Source organism: Salvelinus sp. IW2-2015, unplaced genomic scaffold (genome assembly GCF_002910315.2).
Source record: "Salvelinus sp. IW2-2015 unplaced genomic scaffold, ASM291031v2 Un_scaffold1793, whole genome shotgun sequence".
NCBI classification, from domain to species: Eukaryota; Metazoa; Chordata; class Actinopteri; order Salmoniformes; family Salmonidae; genus Salvelinus; species Salvelinus sp. IW2-2015.
Genome location: NW_019943166.1, coordinates 120,142 through 146,739, shown reverse-complemented (window position 1 = coordinate 146,739; position 26,598 = coordinate 120,142). Strand labels below are relative to the sequence as shown.

General features: G+C 43.4%; 1 protein-coding gene and 1 pseudogene across 1 annotated transcript in view; one reads left to right on the top strand and one right to left on the bottom strand.

Moving 5' to 3' along the window:
- LOC112071986 (kynurenine--oxoglutarate transaminase 3) overlaps positions 1–351 on the top strand; it is a 10,169-nt gene extending 9,818 nt beyond the window's left edge. The window contains exon 15 of the transcript XR_011476027.1: positions 8–351. The gene's annotated coding sequence lies outside the window, so the exon portion shown is untranslated. The remainder of the gene's footprint in view (positions 1–7) is intronic.
- Positions 352–4,167: 3,816 nt separating this feature from the next.
- Positions 4,168–26,598, bottom strand: part of LOC112071985 (serine/threonine-protein kinase N2-like) — a 51,883-nt pseudogene continuing 29,452 nt past the window's right edge.

Below are 26,598 nucleotides of genomic sequence, written 5' to 3'. Positions count from 1 at the left end.
AGGACAGGTATGGAACTGTTTGTAGGACAGGTATGGAACTGTTTGTAGGACAGGTATGGAACGGTTTGGCCTGTTTATATTTGTATACATCTTTGTGTTTTTTATGTTCTTTTATTTTATTGCCTTTCATTTGAGTTTTATCTCATTTGATTGGATGTTATATGACACGCATAGAAAGGATTAACTTCCAGGTTTGAATTTCCTCTTTGTGACATCAGCGCTTGCTGAGTATCACTCGTCATCCTGTCAACGTTGTTTTCCTGTACCCTTCATATGATGTTTTGATCCTGTGCAGTCCTCCTGGTTTGGTGTTGTATTTCATCTGTGAATAAAATATTACTTTTTAAAATATCAGGAATTCAGTCAGTTCTAACCTACATAGGTAGCTAAAACGGAATGTGGTTCTGTGTATGATGAGACTGCTAGTAAAATAACTTTTTGTCACATGAATGTATTGGTAAAACAAGGAMAGTACACCAGAGGAGGCTGGTGGTCGGAGTTATAGATACATGATCTGATAGGACACACCTACTGTAGAGGCGTTATATACCAAGTGGAAATAAGCCGGGAGTATCTATGCCAACGCTGTGTGTACTTTGCACTAGAAATCCTAGCTTTCAGTAGAACCTAGTCTGCCTAATGATGTCCGACCAGTGGATTGAGCTGGTGAATTATGGGCACATACAGTATCCTCCCACACCTTTTATAACAGAGGACAGTAGGGTTTTATAAACAATGTTCATACTTCACAGCTAGCTTGGTTGTATAAAGACTGATCATACTTCACAGCTAGCTTGGTTGTATAAAGACTGTTCATACTTCACAGCTAGCTTGGTTGTATAAAGACTGTTCATAGTTCACAGCTAAGCTTGGTTGTATAAAAGATCTGTTCATAGTTCACAGCTAGCTTGGTTGTATTAAAGACTGTTTCTACTTCTACAGCTAGCTTGGTTGTATAAAACTGTTCATAGTTCACAGCTAGCTTGGTTGCTATTAAACGAGTTCATACTTACAGTCAATATATACATTTAAAAATCTTGAACTTATTGGTAGTGGCCCCAAATTTCATCAATGCTACCATTATCATGATTTTCATTCATGCAAATATTTACAGTACTGTTCCTAATTACAGTGGAGTCCAGGTTGAGTTTTGCCATCTCCTGGTTGCATTGCTTCATATAATCTACAGGGAAATGTATGCGTCCTGGATTGGTAATAAGGCATAATACAAATTAATTTAAGTTTGGAATGCATAACATAAAAAAAAAAGGTAATTATAAGATATTACATATTTGATTTGAGCATGTTTTCACTTCCTGAATTCAAATAAGGGCCTTTGAACACACAAGTGATGCTTCAAATCAAGCAGGATTTTCTATTAAAGGACCGCCAGCCAGACTCTTTCCTGAAGGACCGAGCCATCTTTCCTGAAAGGACTGCCAGCCAGACTTCTTTCCTAAAGGACCCCAGCCAGACTCTTTCCTAAAGGACCGCCACGCCACTCTTTCCTGAAGGAACGGCAGCCAGACTCTTCCTGAAGGGACGCCAGCCCCGATCTTTCCTAAAGGACCGCCAGCCCGACTCTTTCCTAAAGGACCGCCAGCCCGACTCTTTCCTAAAGGACCGCCAGCCCGACTCTTTCCTAAAGGACCATTATCCACCATTACTGGTTAATTTCAACCCATTTTGTATCTGTTGATCTGTGTGGACAAGTTTTCTCCGTTATTTTCTGTCTCTTCCTGCCCCCACACAGACAGAGGAGGCTTCTCTGGAATGATCCCAAATTGACCAGCTCCAGGGCAGAGACCCCCACTGGCTTATTTCATCACTTCCTTTTCCTTTTGGAGCAAGAAAGGTATTTCACTGTACTTGTGCATGTGACATTAAAACCTGAAATTGAAACTCAATCCAGTCTAGAAATCTGTAATTTCCCCTGGAGAAAGTTGGGCCAACATTAACATTTCCTTCCTGTCGGTCGATGAGGGACCTGAAGACAAGAACCCACCTAGTCATCACTTTGGCTAAGGACATCCTGTTTGGCCTAGTAATAGATAATACTATAGGTCTGCTACTACCAATCTTCTATTCTGCTCATAATGTAGGTGGATTTATAGTCCCGTGAAAACTATGTTCAGTTTGGAAGAGAGTGGGGCGAATCCAAGGTTTTGTTCATTGTGAAGGTCTGATATTTTTATCATGCTTAAGACCTTCAGTAGACAAAACATTCCCATATATCACTTAGTAAAGGGGGCAGGAAAAAGACAGAGTTTCCTATCAATCCCAATGTTGTAAAWTATTCCTGAAATGATARRGCCACTGCTCTACCTCTACTTGTATGCATTTGATTAAACAGTATTGGAATATCACCCTCCTTTATCAGCAGTAGGTTTATACAGTGTCAGCATGGCTGGGTCCTGCTCTGTCAAAACTACACACACCCTGTTTCAGACCAGTCATGCAGGCTGGGGCACAGTACAGCCTCTTCACTGTGCAGCCCTGGACCGTGGGAGAGGGATCCTGTTTCTCAGGTCAGACTCATCTGAGTCAGAGTACACTTGTAGTGTAGCACGCACGCACACACGGTCTGAAACGTGACTTGAGGCTGGTTTGTCAGGTTTCACTAGAGGTACCAGTTTATTATCTACGAGTGTTTCGGTTCAGGATGAACTACCAGTCAAAAYRTTGGACACACCTACTCATTCAAAGGGTTTTTCTTTAGAATTTACTATTTTTACATTGTAGAAGAACAGTGAGACATCAAAACTATGGAATCATGTAGTAACCAAAATGTGTTCAAATCAAAATATATTTTATTTGAGATTCTTCAAAGTAGCCACCCTTTGCCTTTGACAGCTTTGCACTCTCTTGGCATTCTCTCAACCAGCTTCATGAGGTAGTCACCTGGAATGCTTTTCAATTAACAGGTGTGCCTTGTTAAGTTAATTTGTGGAATTTCTTTCCTGCCTTAATACGGTTGAGCCAATCAGTTGTGTTGTGACAAGGTAGGGGTGGTATACAGAAGATGGCCCTATTTGGTAAAAGACCAAGTCCATATTATGGCAAGAACAGCTCAAATAAGCACTGAGAAATGACAGTCCATCAATACTTTAAGACATGGTCAGACAATCTGGAAAATTTCAAGAACTTTGAACGTTTCTTCAAGTGCAGTTGCAAAAACCATCAAGCGCTATGATGAAACTAGCTCTCATGAGGACCGCCACAGGAAAGGAAGACCCAGAGTTACCTCTTCTACAGAGGATAAGTTCATTAGAATTACCAGCCAAATAAATGCTTCAGAGTTCAAGTAACAGACACATCTCAACATCAACTGTTCAGAGGAGACTGCGTGAATCAGGCCTTCATGGTCGAATTGCTGATAGACCATAACTTAGGAACACCAATAAGAAGAAGAGCTTGGTTGGGGCAAGAAAACGAGCAATGGACATTAGACGGTGGAAATTGCCTCTTTGGCCTGATGATTCCAAATGTGCGATTTTTAGTTCCAACCGCTGTGTCTTTGTGAGACACAGAGTAGGTGAACGGATGATCTCCGCATATGTGGTCCCCGTGAGCTTTGCTGGTGACGCTGGTTGTGATTTAACTTAGAATTCAAGGACATTACCAGCATGGCTACCACAGCATTCTGCAGTGATACGCCATCCATCTGGTTTGCTCTTAGTGGGACTATCATTTGTTTTTCAACAGGAAATGACCAACACACATCCAGGCTGTGTAAGGGCTATTTGACCAAGAAGGAGAGTGATGGAGGCTCTGCATTCAGATATGACCTGGCCTCCACAATCACCCAATTGAGATGGTTTGGGATGACTTGGACTGCAGAGTGAAGGAAAAGCAGCCAACCAAGTGCTCAGCTATGTAGGAACTCCTTCAAGATTGTTGGAAAAGCATTCCAGGTGAAGCTGGTTGAGAGAATGCCAAGTGTGCAAAGCTGTCATCAAGACAAAGGGTGGCTACTTTGAAGAAAATCTAAAATATATTTGGATTTGTTAATACTTTTTTGGTTACTACATGATTCCTATGTGTTATTTCATAGTTGATGTTTTCACTATTATTCTACAATGTAAAAAATAAAAGACAAACCCTTGAATGAGTGGTGTGTCCAAACTGTTGACTGGTACAGTATATGTTACCAGACTGAACCGTATTCCCCTTTGGCCTCACACCACACCATTATTCCCTGTTTGTTAGCATACACTACATGAATACCTCAACAACCTATATCTRTTAATCACTTGAAGAGGAATAGCCAGAGACTTTGCTTCCATTATATGAAGTATGTATTTAATTACTTGTGATATGTTGGTCTAATTTGTTCTTGACATGAGCTAGCCACACAGAAACATAGTTGTATAAATGACTGATAATGCATGGTCCAATCAGCAGACATTCTGATTCAGCTAACAGACAAAAAATGGCCATCGAGCCCCAGAAAATTTAAAAACAGTCTAAAATTTGAGATCAAAACACTGAAGAGGTGGTTGTCACACCATCATGACCCATTCCTCACATGAGCAAACATAACACCAGACTAGGACTGTCTTTTCAAAATGACTACAAAAAAGTATTCTTGTTTCGGCATGATGTCACACGCCAACAACAATTACACTTTTGTTATTGTGAATATATATTTCTACATTTCGTTTGAAAATAGCTCAGTCTCTCACGAGCTGCCTGTCTGGCATCTCCATTTTCATATACCTGTATCCAAACATCCTGTAAAACATGATTATACTATACATCAAGAGTCAACATGATAGTGTTCCTTCTTATAAAACAGTATAAAACTAAGAGCTTTTTTTCTTTCTTCAATACCACAATACATGATGTATGGGGTGAGGATTGCTTGTGTTTGAGAAGAGGAAAAACTGAAAACCCATCAAGGATTAAAACATCGATTGGAGTTAAACTGCTTTACAAAGTTCCAGTGCTCCAATCAATGTCTAATCTTGGCCAAGGTCTCTTCTGTCTGATGCAGATAGTTTGAGAAGAGAAGACTGAATTTTTGGCAGCTGGCTTTGGTAGGTTTTCAGTACCTGATGATAGTTACTGATTGAAAGCCCTTAAAAATTGTGTTACATTAAACTGTTTAAGGCAACTTTAAAATAAATACAATAACATCCTGCTAGATCAGAATGATAAATGTGGTAATGCCTTTCATATATTTCTTGTTATTGGGCCATAATTCCGTTTCTACACGCCGCATAAGCTATTAACTTGATTTTCAGTCTATCCTCTTTTTTGTTCAGAGAAATATCTAAGAGAGCTGAAGATGACCTGAGAAGGTGATTATGTGGAATGACCCAGTGATCTGAGAAGGTGATTATGTGGAATTTACCCAGTGATCTGACAAGACTAAATGATGGCTCTTAGCTGTCTCAAATTGACAGTTAAAAAAATACAAATAAAAAAAAGTTGAGTAAAACTTCATAAAATTGCCAATCCCTTACATGGCACAGACAGCAAGGAACAGAGTACAGCAACTTGTTGTTGATATCCTTAGTGGGGGGAGAGTGTTGATATTGCTGTTGGTCTCTGTTACAGACAGTTCACAGTGTTAGGGAGGGTGTCGTAGTGTTGAGAAGGAGCAGGACGCTGGTAATTGGCTAACACCAGTCTGCGATGTAGTCAAAGTCGGCAAACATTTCCTGGTCCTCGGCTGTCAGAAACCTGGGCTCCCGGGGCGGAGTCAGGATTGGTACTTCTGAGGTGAACTCGTCGTCAAAGTTACTGACGTCCTCTCTACCCTTGATGGTGGGAATGAACTCTGGCCGCACCTTCTTAGCCAGTAGACCGTCCCAGTCCACACTCTGAGGGAATACAGACCATCAAGAGAGATATCATTTCATTACGTATAGCTCATACAGGTGTTATGAATGCGCTTTTATAATGCATTATGAAGAGTTAATAAACGTTGTGACACTTTGCGATTGGGATCATAAACCAATGATCAGGGAACCTACCCTAAAGAACGGATGCTTCTTAACTTCCTCTGCGTCTTTCTCACCAGCCCCAAGACGTCTCTCTGGGTTTCTCCTCAACAGCTGGGGATAGGAAGAGTCGAGTTAGTTACAAAAAGAACAGGCATTTACATTATACTCCATAAAAATGGTGAACAATAGTCCAGGAAACACGACTGAAAATCTCAGTGTACGTTGAATTATTTTACATGCCGATCTAAATAACCATTCTGAGATACATAAGTAAACAAACCATACCCTTCTCATGATGGAAATAGCTTCGGTAGAGAGGAATCGTGGGTAGCGGACTTCATCGTTTACGATGCTGTCAAACACCTCCTCTTCATCGTCTCCAGGGAATGGTGACTCCCCTACCAACATCTCAAAGATGAGCACCCCCAGGCCCCACCAGTCCACGGCCCGCGTGTACGACGTCTCTGTCAYCACCTCAGGAGCCAGGAACTCAGGAGTACCGCAGAACGTACTGGTGCGGTCCTGATAGCCCATCCCTACAGGAACACAGCAGCAGACAGAGAGATGATCAACGAAGCCAACTATTACAAAGCAATACCAAAAGGGGTTATTATTCAAGACTGAGGGAGTTAGACATGTCTTGCATTAAACCCCTAGGGCCAGTTTCCCAGACACAGATTAAGCTTAGTCCTGGACTAAAGAGCTGACGGTGTCGAACATTCTGGGGCGGCYGGTAGCCTAGTGGTTAGAGCGTTGGACTAGTAACCGAAAGGTTGCAAGATCGAATCCCCCGAGCTGACAAGGTAAAAATCTGTCGTTCTGCCCCTTTAACAAGGCAGAACAAGGCAGTTATCCCACCGTTCCTAGGCTGTCATTGTGAATAAGAATAGGTTCTTAACTGACTTGCCTAGTTAAATAAAAGGTAAAAATAAAAATTCTCCACCCACCTTCTTTACATAGGCCAAAGTCAGCGATCTTCACGTATCCCTCTGTGTCCATCAACAAGTTGTCCAGCTTCAGGTCTCTGAAGAAYACGATCACAGAAATGCAAGAGGGTCATTCATCAACTATTGTAGTATCAAATCGGTGTCGGTGCTAGTAAGGGACTAACCAATTCATGTATAGTACAGTAATATATACAGCTGTATGTGAACAGTTGTGTGGGCATACCTGTATACAATCTTATGGTCATGAAGATACTGCAATCCCAAGACAACACAAGCAGCATAGAACCTGATGGAGACAGGAAATAAAGCTGTTAGATGTAAACATGAAAATCTACCACACACACCTACCCAACTGAGAATAAACAAAGCCTCAATTGACATCATTCATTTCTTCACTATGAAATTACACCGAATAAAAAAAACATTCAACAATTTCAAAGATTATAACACTTCATATTAGGAAATCAGTCAATTGAAATAAATTCATTAGGTGATAATCTATGGATTTCACATGACTGGGTATATACAGATATGAATCTATTGGTCACAGAAACCTTAAAAAAAAAAAAAGTGGGGGTGTGGATCAGAGAACCAGTCAGTATATTCAGGCCATGGAACAACTGGGACAATTTTCAGCTTTCAGGAATTGTGTCCAGATCCTTGCGACACGGGGCCGTGCATTATCATYCTGCAACATGAGGTGATGGCGGTGGATGAATGGCACGACAATGGGCCTCAAGATCTCATCACGGTATCTGTGCATTCAAATTGCCATCAATAAATTGCAATTCTGATGCCTGCCTATACCATAACCCCACCATGGGGCACTCTGTTCACAACGTTGACATCGGCAAACCGCTCGCACACACAACGCCATACGCGCTGCGCTGTCTGTCATCTTCCCGGTTGAAACCGGGATTCATCCGTGAAAAGCACACTTCTCCAGCATGCCAGTGGACATCGAAAGTGAGCATTTACCCACTGAAGTTGGTTACGACGCCAAACTGCAGTCAGGTCAAGACCCTGGTGAGGACGATGAGCACGCAGATGAGCTTCCCGGGTGGTTTCTGACCATTTGTGCAGAAATTATTTGGTTGTGCAAACCCACAGTTTCATCAGCTGTCCAGGTGACTGGTCTCAGACGATCCCGCAGGGGAATAAGTCGGCTGTAGAGGTCCTGGGCTGGCGTGGCTACAGGTGGTCTGTGGTTGTGAGGCCAGTTGGACGTACTGACAAATTCTCCAAAACAACGTTGGAGGCGCCTTATGGTAAAGAAATTAACATTAAATTATCTGACAACAGCTCTGGTGGACATTCCTGCAGTCAGCATGCCAATTGCACACTCCCTCAAAACTTGAGACATCTGTGACATTGTGTTGTGACTAAACTGCACATTTTAGGGTGGCCTTTTATTGTCCCCAGCACAAGGTGCACCTGAGTAATGATCATGCTGTTTAATCAGCTTCTTGATATGCCACACCTGTCAGGTGGATGGATTCTCTTGGATGAATGAGAAATGCTCACTAACAGGGATGTACAAATATTGTGCACAAAATTTGAGAGAAATAAGCTTTTTGTATATATGGAAAATGACTGGGATCTTTAATTTCAGCTCATGAAACCAACACTTTACATGTTATATTTTTGTTCAGTATAGTATGGGGATAAGGAGTTGTTACTCACACAGCCCGAGGTTCTTGGAACACGTCTGTGTGTATGTGCATCATGAGGTCACCACCAGCCGCATACTCCATGACAAAGCACACGTGTTCCTTTGTCTGGAAGCACGCAAACAGGTTGACCAGGAAGGGATGTCTGACGTTGTTCACAGTCTCAAAGATACGCTTCTCACACATCAGGCTGAGGATAGGACAGAGGTCAATTATTTTACCACAGATCATTCTTCATTTCTAAGGATTTTTAATGCATCAGAGAGACAATATAAATCAATATAAATGCATCTCAAAGTTACATTGAGTGGTCAAAACATTAAGAACACCTGCTCTTTCCATGACAGACTGACCAGGTGAATCCAGGTGAATGCTCTGATCCCTTATTGATGTCACTTGTTAAATCCACTTCAATCAGTGTAGATGAAGGGAGGAGACAGGTTAAAGAAGGATTTTAAAGCCTTGAGACATGGACTGTGTGTGTGTGTGTGTGTGTGTGTCATTCAGAGGGCAATAGGCAAAACAAAAGATTTAAGTGCCTTTGAACGGGGAATGGAAACACTGTGCACCTGGCGACAGTGTCAGCGTGCACAGCGCCCGGCCCGCCACAGGAGTCGCTAGTGGGTCTCCCGGTCGCAGCCGGCTGCGACAGAGCCTGGACTCGATCCCAGAATCTCTAGTGGCACAGCTAGCACTGTGATGCAGGGCCTTAGACCACTGTGCCACTATGGAGGCCCCCATAGGAAGTTGTTCTTAATGTTTTGTACACTCYGTGTACATTGTCATTAAGTTGTCGGCGTTCCTTCCTACCTGTCTACTTCATCACGTGATACAATGTCTCCTTTCTTCAGGGCCTTGATAGCAAACATCTCCCCAGTACTTTCATAGTCAGCCAGGAGCACCTGTTGAATAACAGAGCGGTTAGATCTGGCGAAGGTTTAAAAAAAAGAAGCCATGCGCGTGACATCACTACGGCCTTCCTAAGACATGAAGATCCTGTGTGGCCTTACCTTRCCAAAGTGTCCTCGGCCCAGGACTGCCACACATTTAAAGTCTACGAGACTGAACTGGAAGTCTTCCTCCTCCCTGGTATCCGTGGTGTGTTGGACAGGTAACCTCTCATTGGGCTGCTCTACAACACTGTCGTCTAGTTTACAGTTCAACATACTGTTCCTGCTCTCATTCAGGAAGTCAAATGTAGACATGGCTTCCTGGGAACAAAATACACCAAATCACAATTACGGTTAGATCAAAACACACCAAATCACAGTTAAATAAAAACCAACTTTAACAGTTTAACAGAACTGTCACGGCATGTTACGTTACATTACAGACCACGTTCTCTAGAGCAACTTACAAGGCTGAAAAACAGCATGAAAACGAGTCAGAAAAACTCTGATTAAATGGTCATCATCTCTTTACTGAAATAACCAACAGCAACATGAATCGTTCAGAGTTTGTGAATTGATACATTGTATTCACAGCTACCTGTACTTTCTCTCCGTCTGCGATACTGCTCTCCAGAATGGGCTCTCCAATAGAAGCCACAGTGTGGCGCTTCAGGGGAAGTGGGGGCTCTTCGCCAAACTCCAGTTTGGTCACTATCAGGTCACTGAAGAGAGAGAGAGAGAGAGAGAGAGAGAGAGAGAGAGAGAGAGAGAGAGAGAGGTCATTTCAGAAGGGGACAAACTGACACTATCATGCAACTTTAAGTTTCATTTCTGTTCACTTCAACAATCTGTCAGGGGTAGACCAATAGATGGCCGTTGGACGAGGTGTGTGTGTGTGTGTTTACCTGGGGGAGGCAGGGGAGGGCAGGTGTAGGATGGACTGTGACTCAGGACCTAGCTCTGTCCCCATGTCTGGCAGCTGCGCTGGACTGAAGGAGTTGTTGACAGAGGGGATGGCTCTCCTCACCAGGCGACCCCACGTCGCGACGTTTATGTTCATCTGAGGYGCACGCAGGAACGTCTTACCTGGGACAGAGCAACCATAGCTTCATTCATCCAATCAATAAAATCAACAAACATATATATTTTTAGACCTTAATCCAACAAAATGGTGATACACAGCGCTTGAAAAGAACACCAATAACATCAAAGCTTGGACTTTACAGAATAAACTACAGACCTTGTTGCTTGGAGAATATCTTTTTTTGCCTTTGAAGTTTTGATCTCCGCTCAATAACTGGGTTGAAAAATGTCACCTGAGGGAAAACACACATAGGTCAAAGGTTATGAGTAAATTCTGTAAAGATTCTGAATACATTTTTTTTTTTAGCAGGAAAAGGTAAATGTGGGTGTTTGTTGGGGGAAGTGGATAATAGTACCTCAGCAAACAGTTTTCCCTGAGGCTCCAGGTAGAGGCACATGCCATGTCGTTGGTTGTCCAGGAAGTCTTCCAGGCGTAGGAACTTGACGGCACACAGTGATCTCCAGTCCCTCCAGTAGACTGAGATCTCCAGCTCACGAGACTGTGGAAGACACATACTGTAATAATCCTCCTCCCACCAGGTCTCCTCTAACACTAGTCATCAGTTAGTCCCTCTACACCAGACTGTGGAAGACACATACTGTAACATCTCCCACCAGGTCTCCTCTAACACTAGTCATCAGTTAGTCCCCTCTAACACGAGACTGTGGAAGACACATACTGTAACATCTCCCCACCAGGTCTTCCTCTAACACTAGTCCATCTGGTCTCCTCTAAACACGAGTCATCAGTTGTGTCCCCTCTAACACGAGTCATCAAGTTGGTCCCCTCTAACACGAGTCATCAGTTGGTCCCCTCTAAACGAGTCATCAGTTTCGTCCCTCTAAGGTCATCGTTGCCTCTCAACACGAGTCATAGTTGTCCCACTAACACGAGTCATCAGTTGGTCCCCTCTAACACGAGTCATCAGTTGGTCCCCTCTAACACGAGTCATCAGTTGGTCCCTCTAACACGAGTCATCAGTTGGTCCCCTCTAACACGAGTCATCAGTTGGTCCTCTAACGAGTCACCAGTTAGTCCCCTCTAAACACGAGTCACCAGTTAGTCCCCTAACACGAGTCATCAGTTAGTCCCCTAACACGAGTCATCAGTTAGTCCCCCTAACACGAGTCATCAGTTAGTCCCCTCTAACACGAGTCATCAGTTAGTCCCCTCTAACACGAGTCATCAGTTAGTCCCTCTAACACGAGTCATCAGTTAGTCCCTCTAACACGAGTCATCAGTTAGTCCCCTCTAACACGAGTCATCAGTTAGTCCCTCTAACACGAGTCATCAGTTAGTCCCTCTAACACGAGTATCAAGTTAGTCCCCCTAACACGAGTCATCAGTTAGTCCCCTCTAACACGAGTCATCAGTTAGTCCCTCTAACACGAGTCATCAGTTAGTCCCCTCTAACACGAGTCATCAGTTAGTCCCCCTAACACGAGTCATAGTAGTCCCCTAACACGATGTCATCAGTTAGTCCCCTTAACACGAGTCATCAGTTAGTCCTCCCCTAACACGAGTCATCAGTTAGTCCCCTAACACGAGTCATCAGTTAGTCCCTACACGACTCAGTTAGTCCCCTAACACGAGTCATCAGTTAGTCCCCTAACACGAGTCATCAGTTAGTCCCCTAACACGAGTCATCAGTTAGTCCCCTAACACGAGTCATCAGTTAGTCCCCTAACACGAGTCATCAGTTAGTCCCCTAACACGAGTCATCAGTTAGTCCCCTCTAACACGAGTCATCAGTTAGTCCCTAACACGAGTCATCAGTTAGTCCCCTAACACGAGTCATCAGTTAGTCCCCTAAACGAGTCATTAGTGTCACTAAAAGCCTGACTTTTGGAAGCTTCGGGGGAAAGCAGTAAATTCCTGCAGACTTAGTACCAGCCGTACCTGGCATCACAGAGTTAGAGAGTTACACAACTCTAGAATAGAGACTGCTCTCACCTTTCCTGTCTGGACGACGTGCTAATAAATCAGTGGTGATTTGCTGAAGGTTGTGAAATAGAAACAATAAACACAAATACAAAACAGAAATCTGAATTTAAAAAAAAAAGTCGTTTGAGGCGATTTCAGACACTGAGCATTGTATGGAAAGAGAAAACCTTCCCAGAGTAAGTAGATTACCTTCTGTCTAGTTCCACAGTGGATATATAGTGAAGTAGTGTGTAGTCTAGATTACCCTGTCTAGTTCCACAGTGGATATATAGTGAAGTTGTGTAGTCTAGATTACCCTGTCTAGTTCCCAGTGGATATATAGTGTAGTCTAGATTACCCTGTCTAGTCCCACCGTGGATATATAGTGAAGTAGTGTGTAGTCTAGATTACCCTGTCTAGTTCCACAGTGGATATATAGTGTAGTAGTGTGTAGTCTAGATTACCCTGTCTAGTTCCACCGTGGATATATAGTGTAGTAGTGTGTAGTCTAGATTACCCTGTCTAGTTCCACAGTGGATATATAGTGAGTAGTGTGTAGTCTAGATTACCCTGTCTAGTTCCACCGTGGATATATAGTGTAGTCTAGATTTACCCCTGTCTAGTTCCACAGTGGATATATAGTGTAGTAGTGTGGAGTCTAGATTACCCTGTCTAGTTCCACTGTGGATATATAGTGAAGTAGTGTGGAGTCTAGATTACCACCTCTAACTTTACAGTAGGTGGCTGTCTAAGTTCCACCGAGTGTGTGAGTTTACTATACGTCGTTAGTGATGTGTGTGATCTAGAGACTCTACCCAAACTTGAGCTGTCGATAAGTGTATTCCACGCAGTGGTATCATCATAAAGTCGAAGTAGTAGGTGGAGTCATAGATATACCCAACCAAACCTACTGTCTACGTTTCCAACGCGCAGTGTGGATGTTCAAGTTAGATCGAAAACTGATGAATGTGGTAGTTTAGAGTTACCAAAGGTGCTGTCTAGTTCCAGCATGTCTCGGCATAATAGTAAGTAAAGTAGTGTGGGAATCCTAGAATTAACCAATATCCACGAGAACCCCTTTAGCTTTCATTCCAATCAACAGTGGGAAATATATCACTGTATGTTAAGGTGTCGTTGTAGTCTAGGTATTATCCACGCTGTGGATCTAGTTCCAACAGTGGATCATGATGTACAGGTGGTAGTCCTAAGATTACCAGTACCTGTACTACGTTTCCAAAGTGGATATACTCATTAGTGAGAAGTAGTGTGTAGTTCTAGATTACCTGTTAGTTCCACGAGTGGATTATATAGTGTAGTCTATGATTACCTGTATAGTTACCGTGGATAATATAGTGTAGTAGTGTGGGTCTAGATTACCATCATGTCTAGTTCCCCGTAGGATATATAGTTGTAGTAGTGTGGAGTCTCCTAGATTAGACCCAACTTGTCTGAGTGTTCACAGTTCGGAATATAATACAGGTGATAGAAGTCAGTGTGGAGTCTAGAATGTACCGCTTGTCTTAGTTCACACACAAACTACCCTCGCTCGGAAGTCATAGTATGTGGATAGTGATGTGGAGTCTAGATTCTCTCCCAGTTCATGTCCTAGTTCCAGCCGTGGAATATACACCAAGTGTCATAGTGTGGAGTCTAGAATTACGGGAAGATTATGCTGTTAGTTCCAGCCGTGGATATATAGTGAAGTAAGTGTGTAGTCTAGATTACCCTGTCTAGTTCCACAGTGGATATATAGTGAAGTAGTGTGTAGTCTAGATTACCCTGTCTAGTTCCAATGTAAACTTCTGGTCCCAGGACTGGTTGCTGACTGGTTTCCAGCTGGTCTGTCCCGCCTCAGTGTTGTCCAACTTCAGCACAGCACTGATCTCATCTGGAGAGAGAGAATACATTTATACAATCTGGACCCAGGGTAATGTTCAGTAGGCACGAAATGGACTGAAAACAGGGAGTACTTGTCCAAGTGTCTGTACTCGCGCTTTAAGAAAACGATTTGTTTTGATTTTCTGTGCAAAAACATTTGAACACCAACCCTGATTTTCACCACTCTGTTTCAAAACAGCAGGCAGACCACTGAGCAATATTTCACAGCTAGATACAAAAGGCATTTAAGTCAGAGCAACGTCTCTGAGCAGCTTCAAAACATCAGAGACACATTGGGGTGTGAGTCACTAGAGCAACACTCAACTGGACAGGTCGTCGGTCTTGGACAGGTTGCGTGAGCTGGCTCCTTTGTTCTTGTTGCTTCTGGACATGAAGGAGGACCGCTGATCACTGGGGCTCCAGCCGGGGAGGGAGGCTGAGGGGACCTTACAGCGACCCGGGACCTCCTCCAGCAGATCCTGACAACCCATCAGACGCACCTCCAACGTTCCTGGAAGAAAAGCAGGTAAAAACACACTCGACAGTAGCTCAGAAAGACGAAGGGTGCTGGTCTAGGATCAGGTCCCTCCTGTCCATGTAAATATTATTCATTGTGATCTAGAAGGCAAAACTGATCTTAAATCAGCAGTCCTCCTTGATACATACTGCCACTGCACTATGGACTTACACGTTGTTATTGTAAACGTAGAATGTTGCTCAAGTCTGACCCGAGTTGGTGAGGCATTACATACTGTCTCAATCTGAAGTTTATCATCGTCTACCAGCGGTTTATTCTATTTACAGTACAATGTGCACGTGTGTTTGGGATGAGGGTGGCTGTGTTATGCAGTGTCATCTCTGTTAACCTTAAGGAACGCTTCAGAGCTTTGAACTTAAAGAGCAGGCTGCTGTGTTTTGAAATCTAGGGTATCCCGTAACGATACAGACAACACGGAGTTGTTGGTTCTAAAAAAGGAGAGACTTACCTGTGAGTGCAGCAGGCTTGGTGACCGTGCTGTACTGGTTGTATGTAGACATAACACTATGGCGTGGGCTTTGTGGAGGGGACACCATCATGGCTAGCTCCTCCATGATGAGAACGCTCTTAGGATGGTTCTTAGGCAGCTCACTCAGCCGCTGCTCCAGAGATAACTTCAGCAGGTCCAACTTCTGATTGGACTCATTGAACCGGGCTTGAGCCTGAAAAAAAAGAAAGAAAAAAAAGAGACCAATATTAAAATGTTTAAACATACTAGGACATAAGACAGGACCATAAGACAGGACCATAAGACAGGACCATAAGACAGGACCATAAGACAGGACCATAAGACAGGACCATAAGACAGGACCATAAGACAGGACCATAAGACAGGACCATAAGACAGGACCATAAGACAGGACCATAAGACAGGACCATAAGACAGGACCATAAGACAGGACCATAAGACAGGACCATAAGACAGGACCATAAGACAGGACCATAAGACAGGACCATAAGACAGGACCATAAGACAGGACCATAAGACAGGACCATAAGACAGGACACAGCTGAGAACTTCAGTTCAGTGCAAGCTTTCAGAACATATTCAGGGGCTAACACTATGGAACACCTGGGTGAGGAACGGTATACTGTGGATTCCACACCGATGTGTTACGGTAACCTGGCTAGACTCTCTTATAAGATTTGACATTTACCTTCACCGTCATTCACAGAATTTCCATGATCTGAAAAGAATATGTAAGATAGTCTACTTCACACTCCTTCATCCAGCCAAAAAAACCTGCCTAGAGATTTCCAGATCTCCTGCTTATTCCCTACTTTTTCTGGGAATCTTCCAGCCAGGATTTCTGGAAAAAGAACTAGGAATTTTAGGTAAAGTAACCAGAACTTTGCAACCCTAGGTATAAATCCATAGTCTCACCTCAGAGTGGGCCTTCTTCTCCGTAACTTTCCCAGAAGAGCTCAGCAAGATCATGACGTTCTGGGCTCCATCAGCTACAGCATGTTCTATCCTGGAGTGATGTCGCAACTCCTCTAGTCTCAGGTCCAGAGGACTGATGATGGGCTTGGACACAGAGACTGGGGACCAGAAATGTATCATCATTATCACAGAGACTGGGGACCAGAAATGTATCATCATTATCACAGAGACCGGGGACCAGAAATATCTTATCATTATCACTGAGACCCGAAATATCTCATCATTATCACAGAGACCGGGGACCCGAAATATCTCATCATTATCACAGAGACCGGGGACCCGAAATATCTCATCATTATCACAGAGACCGGGGACCAGAAATATCTCATCATTATCACTGAGACTGGGGACCAGAAATATCTCATTATCACTGAGACCGGGGACCCGAAATATCTCATTATCACTGAGACTGGGGACCAGACATCTTTCATTATCACTGAGACTGGGGACCAGAAATATCATAACAATCACCTTTTCATAACCCAGAAAATATTTGAACATATCTATACAGGGAGTTTGTTTACGTGTAAAACCAAATCATACAACATTTTTTAAAAAAGGACGCACAAAGTCCAAAAAGCCTAATTCCCCACATATACTTCATATAGCAGAGGGAAAAGCCCTCCAACAGACAAACACAGCGCCCGTGGTGAGAGATGTGTTCCTAAGGTTATAGTGGGTTCATACCGTGGTTATTGCCGTAGTTGGTCTCACCAGTCTGGCTGGCTTTGAGGATCTGCATCCTGATAAACTCCATCTTGGTCTTGCTGTCCTGCAGCATCTGCTGAGCAGTGGCAAGCAGCTTCTTATCCTATTACAGTTAAGGGGTGGGGGTGGGGGGATACATGTAAACATAAGCATGTTAAAAAAAAATGGGCTATTTCTTTGGCTCAGTGTTTTCACCATTTTGTTTTCACCATCTGTTTTGATTTCTTTTGGAAACAACTTACTCATTCACTCTTAAAAAAAGATCAAAATAAACATTCTTAGCATTTCAACTTCGAGTAACATATTCAATAACAGCGACTTTGTACGGCTGTGTACATGGTCTTTCAAATAGAGCGTTACAGGCATTGGGGACATTCCAGCTCAACTCAAATCTTAATAGCTTTTGAGGGTAGCCATTACCCTCCCCCTCCCCATACTCCTCCCCCTCCCTCCCCCCCTCCTCCCCCCGCCCCCTCCCCCATCATACGCTACCTTGGAGGATCCGTTGGTAATACATCTGAATCATATTCTCAGCTCCTTGTTTGCATTTGAGCTCAATGTCGTTCTGTTTCTTCAGAGCCCCCAGTCTGCTACTGCACATTCTGGACTCACTGCTGGGGGTGTCTGGGGTCAGAGGGCAGCCAGGAACTACAATAACAGAACAGATATGAGAGAACAGTCAAACTACAAAATAAAATAAAAACAGGGATGAAATCAGACAATGTAATAATGCAAAAGGAAGCAGAGTGGACTTCCGAGTGGCACAGCGGTCTAAGGCACTGCATCTCAGTGCTAGAAGCGTCACTACAGACCCGGGTTCGATCCCGGGCTGTATCACAACTGGCCGTGATCGGGAGTCCCATAGGGCGGCGCACATTTGGCCCAGCGTCGTCCGGGTTACGGGAGTGTTTGGTCGGGGTAGGCAGTCATTGTAAAATAAGAATTTGTTCTTAACTGACTTGCCTAYTTAAATAAAAAAAGGTTACATTTTATCTTGATAGCCAATGTAATGGTCAGTGAGCTTATTTGAAAATGTACTGAATTGTACCCGGCGCAGTCCATGTTGATACTGTAAATACTGTAAAAAATAATCACATAGTAATATAGGCCTAAATGAATAAATCAAATTGAGCTGTTTTTTTGGTAAAGACAGGATTTTTCCCAGACATCTTTTTCTATTTAGAGGCTGTTGAGCAATATTGGTAGCTGTCAGATTGTATCAATGTGACATTGTTAAGGCTTGTACAGACAAGCTGAGTTTCACTGACAGACAGAGAGAACAGGTTTCAGTGAGACTGACTCCCAGGTGAAAGAGTGGGGCCCACACCACAACAGTACGTTAGCGTACACAGCCAGGCCATGGAACAGACTGCAGAGAACAGGTTTCAGTGAGACTGACTCCCAGGTGAAAAAGTGGGGCCCCACACCACGTTAGCGTACACAGCCAAGGCCATGTAACAGACTGCAGAGAACAACCACCCTGGGTCACATGGAGAAACATTTCCCCCTTTTGGATCCTCAAGTGACTTCCAAGTCATATTTGACAAAATCGGACAATTATCACCGTCTTCCATATAACCTTATACCCCCCCATGGCATACTGAATCAGTCGTTTATATCCCATAATAAAAAAAGACCCTATGAAAAGCCCCTGTGATGTACAGGAAAATCCCTCCCGATGTACAGGAGGAGAAGGGAGTTACATGACTTCATCACTGTTTAGGTGTTTCCCCTTGCGTTACAACATCGATCACAAAAGAGTACTACTGTACTGTACTCACGCCATTCCAGACTCCAGAAATTCATACTAGGTCGTACAGGAGACTGGAGGCCACTTTCTATCATGAATGATCTACTGTCCTGTCTATTTAACTCAACATATAGGCCTACTGTACCTTTCACYAGGAATTACAAGAATACAATGTTTGTACAATACTCTCCATGTCTTAGGAAGACAGTCTGCTTGTTCAGACTGTGTGGTKCAATCAGTCTTAACTAAGCAAGACATGTACAGTAACTATTCTCCATATCTTCAAAAAGACCTCCCTGAAATCTAAACACAAGAGTCTGGAACTCTTCCACGAGAAGAATGGAGTTTGAATGGTGGTGGAAAACGCTGTCCAGAATCTCACATCCCGCCGGGCAAAAACTGGTTGAACACAACGTTGTTTCTACGTCATTTCAACCCGAAAATTATAATGTGACCGACATTGAATCAACATGGAAAACTGATTGGATTTGACAAAAAAGTCAACGTAAAAGGTAAATTATTTTTTCTCTCTTTTTTTTCACCAAAACTTTGAACTTAAATCCAATGACAGGGTGACATTTTTGATTGATTTCACATTTGTTAACAACTCAACCAAATGCAAAATCAAAACTAGACGATGAACTGGCGTCTYAGCCCAATGGGACAGGTTGAGATCTGGAGKCTGACACACACACCCTTTAACCCCCTAATGCTCCGTTCAGATCCCTCTTTCAARGTCACTGAGATCTCTTCTTCTAGCCATGGTAGCCAAAACAAAATGGGGCAACTGGGTATTTTTATACCTTAAGCATAATGGGACGTTAATTGCTTAATTAACTCCGGTACCACACCTATGTGGAAGCACCTGCTTTCATTATACTTTGTATCACTCATTTCCTCACATGTTTTTGTCACTTTGGCCGTTAACTGTTCTACGGTGCTTCATCAACAGCATAGAGATGGTCCAGGTTCAACTTGGGGGAGGTCAATACAGTACCATATAGTGTACAACATATTGTACCTGTAAGCCTACATAGATGACTGAGGTTTGATAAGACATCATATATAAAAGGGCTCACAGAAAACAAGAGTGAGCGTGTCAGAGGGTAAATAGATTTACAACTAGCAGCTAGGCTTGCAGAGTGGTGTGTCAGAGGGTAAATAGATTTACAACTAGCAGCTAGGTTGCAGAGTGAGTGTGTCAGAGGGTAAATAGATTTACAACTAGCAGCTAGGCTTGCAGAGTGAGTGTGTCAGAGGTAAATAGATTTACAACTAGCAGCTAGGCTTGCAGAGTGAGCGTGTCAGAGGGTAAATAGATTTACAACTAGCAGCTAGGCTTGCAGAGTGAGCGTGTCAGAGGGTAAATAGATTTACAACTAGCAGCTAGGCTTGCAGAGTGAGTGTGTCAAGAGGGTAAATAGATTTACAACTAGCAGCTGTAGGGCTTGCAGAGTGAGCGTGTCAGAGGGTAAATAGATTTACAACTAGCAGCTAGGCTTGCAGAGTGAGTGTGTCAGAGTTTGCATCCCAAATGGCACCCGATTCCCTTATTTGAACAGAGCCCTATGGGCCCTGGTGAAAAGTAGTGCACTATATAGGAAATAGGGGCCCATTTGGGACTCATTCGGAGGCTGTGAGAAGGGCAGTCTGTCTCATGAACAGAGGCGACACACTGCAGCTTTAATGGCTCATGGAACCAGGAACATGGAGAGAAGGGTTTCCAGACAGACAGACGTAGTTCCCTAGCGAGCATATTGAAACATGGCTAAATAGTCTAGACCTACTTGAGAACCTTCTTCATGTCCGATTCTCCCTTRACTCTGGAAAAATGTTTTCCCCTGTTCATGCTGCCCTGATGTACTCCTCACCCCCTTTTCAGTCTCATCCATTTCACTAACAGGATGGCTATAGTCTGGTGGAGACTAGACTACTTGATTTGAGACCCTTCTTCCTGTCATAAATACCCTTGTTCTCTGGAAGAGGGGGTCTTGACTAGAGGTCGACCGATTATGATTTTTCAACGCCGATGCCGATTATTGGAGGACCAAAAAAGCCGATACCGATTAAATCGGCCGATTTMTATTTATTTATTTGTAATAATGACAATTACAACAATACTGAATGAACACTTATTTTAACTTAATATAATACATCAATAAAATCAATTTAGCCTCAAGTAAATAATTAAACATGTTCAATTTGGTTTAAATAATGCAAAAACAAAGTGTTGGAGAAGAAAGTAAAAGTGCAATATGTGCCATGTAAGAAAGCCAACGTTTAAGTTCCTTGCTCAGAACATGAGAACATATGAAAGCTGGTGGTTCCTTTTAACATGAGTCTTCAATATTCCCAGGTAGGAAGTTTTAGGTTGTAGTTATTATAGGAATTATAGGACTATTTCCCTCTATACCATTTGTATTTCATTAACCTTTGACTATTGGACGTTCTTATAGGCACTTTAGTATTGCCAGTGTAAGAGTTTAGCTTCCGTCCCTCTCCTCGCTCCTCCCTGGGCTCGAACCAGCAACACAACGACAACAGCCACCATCGAAGCAGCGTTACCCARGCAGAGCAAGGGGAATAACTACTAGAAGGCTCAGAGCGAGTGATGTTTGAAACGCTATTAGCGCGCGCTAACTAGCTAGCCATTTCACTTCGGTTACACCAGCCTCATCTCGGGAGTTGATAGGCTTGAAGTCATAAACAGCGCAATGCTTGACGCACAACGAAGAGCTGCTGGCAAAACGCACGAAAGTGCTGTTTGAATGAACGTTTACGCGCCTGCTTCTGCCTACCTAATCGGTCGACCTCTAGTCTGGACATAGAAAAAGCCCCATAGCTCATTCTTCCTGATGTACTCCTCAGACCCGTCCACTTCCTCTAAAACACAGAGCTCATTCTTCCTGATGTACTCCTCAGACCCGTCCACTTCCTCTAAAACACAGAGCTCATTCTTCCTGATGTACTCCTCAGACCCGTCCACTTCCTCTAAAACACAGAGTCATTCTTCCTGATGTACTCCTCAGACACGTCCACTTCCTCTAAAACACAGAGCTCATTCTTCCTGATGGTACTCCTCAGACCCGTCCACTTCCTCTAAAACACAGAGCTCATTCTTCCTGATGTACTCCTCAGACACGTCACTTCCCTCTAAAACAGAGCTCATTCTTCCTGATGTACTCCTCAGACCCGTCCACTTCCTCTAAAACCAGAGCTCATTCTTCCTGATGTACTCCTCAGACACGTCCACTTCCTCTAAAACACAGAGCTCATTCTTCCTGATGTACTGCCTCAGACCAACATTCCAATTAAGGCAACAGCCTTCTCTAAAAACACAAAGCTCATGTGCACTCACTCATACAGATAGTTTGTGTGTATGTATTGATATGTTGCCTTTAAAAAAAAAAGAATTAATGATTAAATGATCAAAAAAATTGTTTAATTGATTTAGTTCTGTTCTTGTCTATTAATGTTCTGTATTATGTTTCAGGTTCTGTGTGGACCCAGGAGAGAAGCTGCTGCTTTTGCAACAAACTAATGTGGATCCTAATAAAATACCAGAAAAGCAGTCAGAGTCATTAACAACCAGGGGATGCAAGAATACCTAGTCCTACAGTAAACCTTGCAGCAATCAAACCCACACAGACTAGCAGAGCCCAGTGGGTAAGAACAATGCACTCTCTTCTCTGTCTGGTAATCCTGAATAATTCCAGAAGCAACAATGTTCACATCCTCATTTATTAACAGACCCAGCAGAAGGCCTCAACCCCTTTCCTTCCCTTCCTTCCTTCTTCCTTCCTTCCTTCCTTCCTTCCTTCCTTTCCTTCCTTCCTTATCCTTCCGTTCCCTTCCTTCCTTCCTTCCTTCCTTCCTTTCCTTCCTTCCTTCTTCATTTAATAACAGACCCAGCAGAAAGCCTCAGCCCCTTCCTTCCTTCCTCCTTCTTCCTTTCCTTCCTTCCCTTCACTTCCTTCCTTCCCTTCCTTCCTTCCTTCTCCTTCCCTCCTTCCTTCCTCCTTCCTTCCCAGATCCCCAGCCCAGAAAGGCCTCAGCCCCTTCCCTTCCTTCCTTCCTTCCTTCCTCCTCCTTCCTCCTTTCCTTCCTTCCCAGACCCAGCAGAAGGCCTCAGCCCCCTTCTTCCTTTCCTTCCTTCCTCCTTCCTTCCTTCCTTCCATTCCTGTCCTTCCTTCCTCCTTCTTCCTTCCTTCCTCCTTCCTTCCTTCCTTCCTTCCTTCCTTCCTTCCTCACAGACCCACAAGAAAGCCTCAGCCCCTTCCTTCCTTCCTTCCTTCCTTCCTTCCTTCATTTATAACAGACCCAGCCAGAAGCCTCAGCCCCTTCCTTCCTTCCTTCCTCCTCCTTCCTTCCTTCCTTCCTTCCTCCTTTCCCTTTCCTTCCTTCCTTCCTTCCCTTCCTCCTTCTTCCTGCTTCCTTCCTTCCTTCCTTCCTTCCTTCCTTCCTTCCTTCCTTCCTTTCACAAGACCCAGCACCGAAGGCCTCAGGCCCCTCCTCCTTCCTCTTCGCTGCTGAATATGAATGTAAAGAATGTGAATAAAACAATGCCTGGGTTCCTGTATGTTGCTGCTGCATGCTAATCACAGGGCTGAGAGGCACGGGGCTGAGAGAGAGCGTGAGGCACGGGGCTGAGAGGGAGCGCGAGACAGAAGGGTGTATACCGGAGTATTTGGAAATGGCCACAGGATGGTTTTCATATACCGTCAAAACATTTTCTTTCAAGTTTTTCAATTAAATCTGAATATCTGTAGATACTTTTTAAGTTAATACCTGCAGTCAGGTGATAAAGCAGATTGTGTTATTAATTTCACATGTCACATTATTTTATATATTATGAAGGTTACTGTAGTAGAGCCAGTCAAGTGTTGATTTGTAAATAGCACAACGGGAGCCGGTGAGTCCATAACACACACACACACACACACACACACACACACACACACACACACACACACACACACACACGAGAGTCTTTGTTGTGCGGCTCATACGAGGTGACGAAGCTCCACTTGTATGCAWTTCACTGCTAAATGCCAGATATCTTCATAACTGTCTAAGATGTGCTATTACTCTCCAGCTTTCTCCCAGGTATTTCGTTACTTGTTAGTTAGCTAAGTGGATGAATTAATTGTATTTACTATATCTAACTAGGCAAGTCAGTTATCCGGGAGACTTGGCCCTTAAACTCTCACCTCATCCACTTTCCCAAACATGGTGTATAACAGCTATGTGTTCATTTCAACATTACTAATAGTACCTCTGGGTTAGGGGTAAGGGTTCTATACCTAGCAGGATCTCTGGGTCCTTGACCACGATGTGAGCGTTGAGCTCCTAATAGTACCTCTGGGTTAGGGGTAAGGGTTCTATACCTAGCAGGATCTCTGGGTCCTTGACCACGATGTGAGCGTTGAGCTCCTAACAGTTCCTCTGGGTTATGGGTAAGGGTTCTATACCTAGCAAGATCTCTGGGTCCTTGACCACGATGTGAGCGTTGAGCTCCTGAAGCTCCTGGTGCAGCTCCTCCAGCTTCTTGTTGCTCTTCTTCAGCTGGTTGTCAACGTAGGTCAGGCTCTTCTTGTCCGTGGTGACCTTCTTCAGGTTCTCAGCTCCTTCCTTAATCTTCAACTCCTTCCTGATCTCCCTCTTGATGTGGTCCTTGAGCTCCTCTAGCCTCTGCTGCACCACGGTGTCTGACAGGTCCAGGTTCTCACCCAGACCCCTGGCGTCTCCCTGGAACAATACAAATAAATCAAATAAAATCAGAGTGATGCTTCAAAACAAAACACTTTCACTGGTCTTCCAAATACTCTAAATCAGTTTAATAACCAGTGACTTTCCCCGCTTGTTGGAAGAGTTGGGGMCAATTCCATCTCAATTCAGCCCATTGAGGAACTGTGCACTTTGTTAAATTGACTGGAATGACCCCAACCAGCCCTTTTGGTTGGTGATGAGTGATGCTGGTAACAATCACTTTCACACCTGTCTTACAGCTCACAACTATATCAAAATCGACAACCATCAATATTCACTTTTAGCAGTGAATTTTCTTTCCCCACTTGGCAGGGTTGGGGTCAGGTTACAATTCAGGAACCAAAAATGTACATTTTAGTCAGATGACTTCCTGATTCCCAAATGGACTGAATTGAAATGGGATTGGCATGGACCCTAATTGGCGCTGCAGTGAATAGCATCCACATGACCAACGGCTGTGTGTTGCTATACGCTGATCTTCATCACTTCTAGTGATGCACAGATATTACATTTTTGGCCGACACCGATATCCGATATTTTCCTTGCCCCCCCCCAAAAAAATGATGCCGATATTTACAATTTTAGCGGCATTTTAAGCATTCTATTACACTTATATAGTTAACACACACACGCAGCGGTCTACGGCACTGCATATCAGTGCAAGAGGCATCACTACAGTCCCTGGTTCGAAACCAGGCTGTCACACATCCGGCCGTGATTGGGAGTCCCATAGGGCGGCGCACAGTTGTCCGTGTTTGGCCGGAGTAAGCCGTCATTGTAAATAAGAATTTGTTCTTAACTTCTTATGGCTAAGGGGCAGCATTTTCACGTTTGGATGAAAAGCGTGCCCAGAGTAAACTGCCTGCTACTCAGTCCCAGTTGCTAATATATGCATATTATTAGTCGATTTGGATAGATGGAAGAGAACACTCTTGAAGCTTCTAAACGCTGTTATGGAATGATGTCTTGTGATATACAACAGAACTTCATTCCCGTATTGCAGGCAAAAACCTGAGAAAAATCCAACCAGAAGTGGGAAAAATCTGAGGTTTGTAGTTTATTCATCCTCTTTGGGCCTACGAATTACACAGTGTCTATGGTAGTCATTTTTGACTTCCAAGGCTTCCAGCTAAGATAGTCAAACAGTGCTTCGAACCTTGTTTGCATCTGTACTATCAAAGATGGGTGAATGAGAGGGTCAGAGGTCTTGCAGAGTGCCACGAGCTGTCACGGCCATTCCACATGAGGTAAGTTGCGTTTCCAATTGCAATTTCTGAAACAAAAGGAATTCTCCGGTTGCAACATATTTGAAGATTTGTCGTTAAAAACATCCTTAAAGATTGATTCCATATTCGGTTTGGGCATCTTCGGTGACGATGACGTACGTAATTATGCACTGTTTCTGAACTTTTCCTGAGCCTTCAGCCCGCGCATCGTGATTAGATTTGTGTACTGATGACGCGCGAACAAAAGGATGTGTATTTGGCATAAATTATGGACTATTATGAACAAATCAAAACATTTGTGCGAACTGGATTCCTGGGAGTGGGCATTTTTTCTGATGAAGATCATCAAGGAAGATGAATATTTATAATGCTATTTCTGAGCTTATGTTGGACTCCAACATGGCGGATATTTCTTGGCTGGATTGTGTCTCTGAGCGCCGTTACTCAGATTATTGCTTTTCCGTACAAGTTTTTTTAAATCTGTTACAGGCAGCGTTGCATTAAGGAGCAATATATCTTTTAAATCTGTAGGAATAACACTTGTATCTTTATTCAATGTTTATGATGAGTATTTCTGTAAATTGATGTGGCTCTTGTGCAAAATTTTCACAGGATGTTTTGGAGGGGCAAAGCCAAATGTTAAACTAAGGTTTTTGGATAAATATGAACCTTAACTATTAGCTTATATTTCGCTAAACTAAACTATATAGCGAGGTGTCATCCTGAAATAACCTTAATTTATAAGACAGTTTCTTAATTGATCCCCATTTCATTGATCCCCAATCCTTAGGTTAAAGCTGTACAATCATGACATTCAATA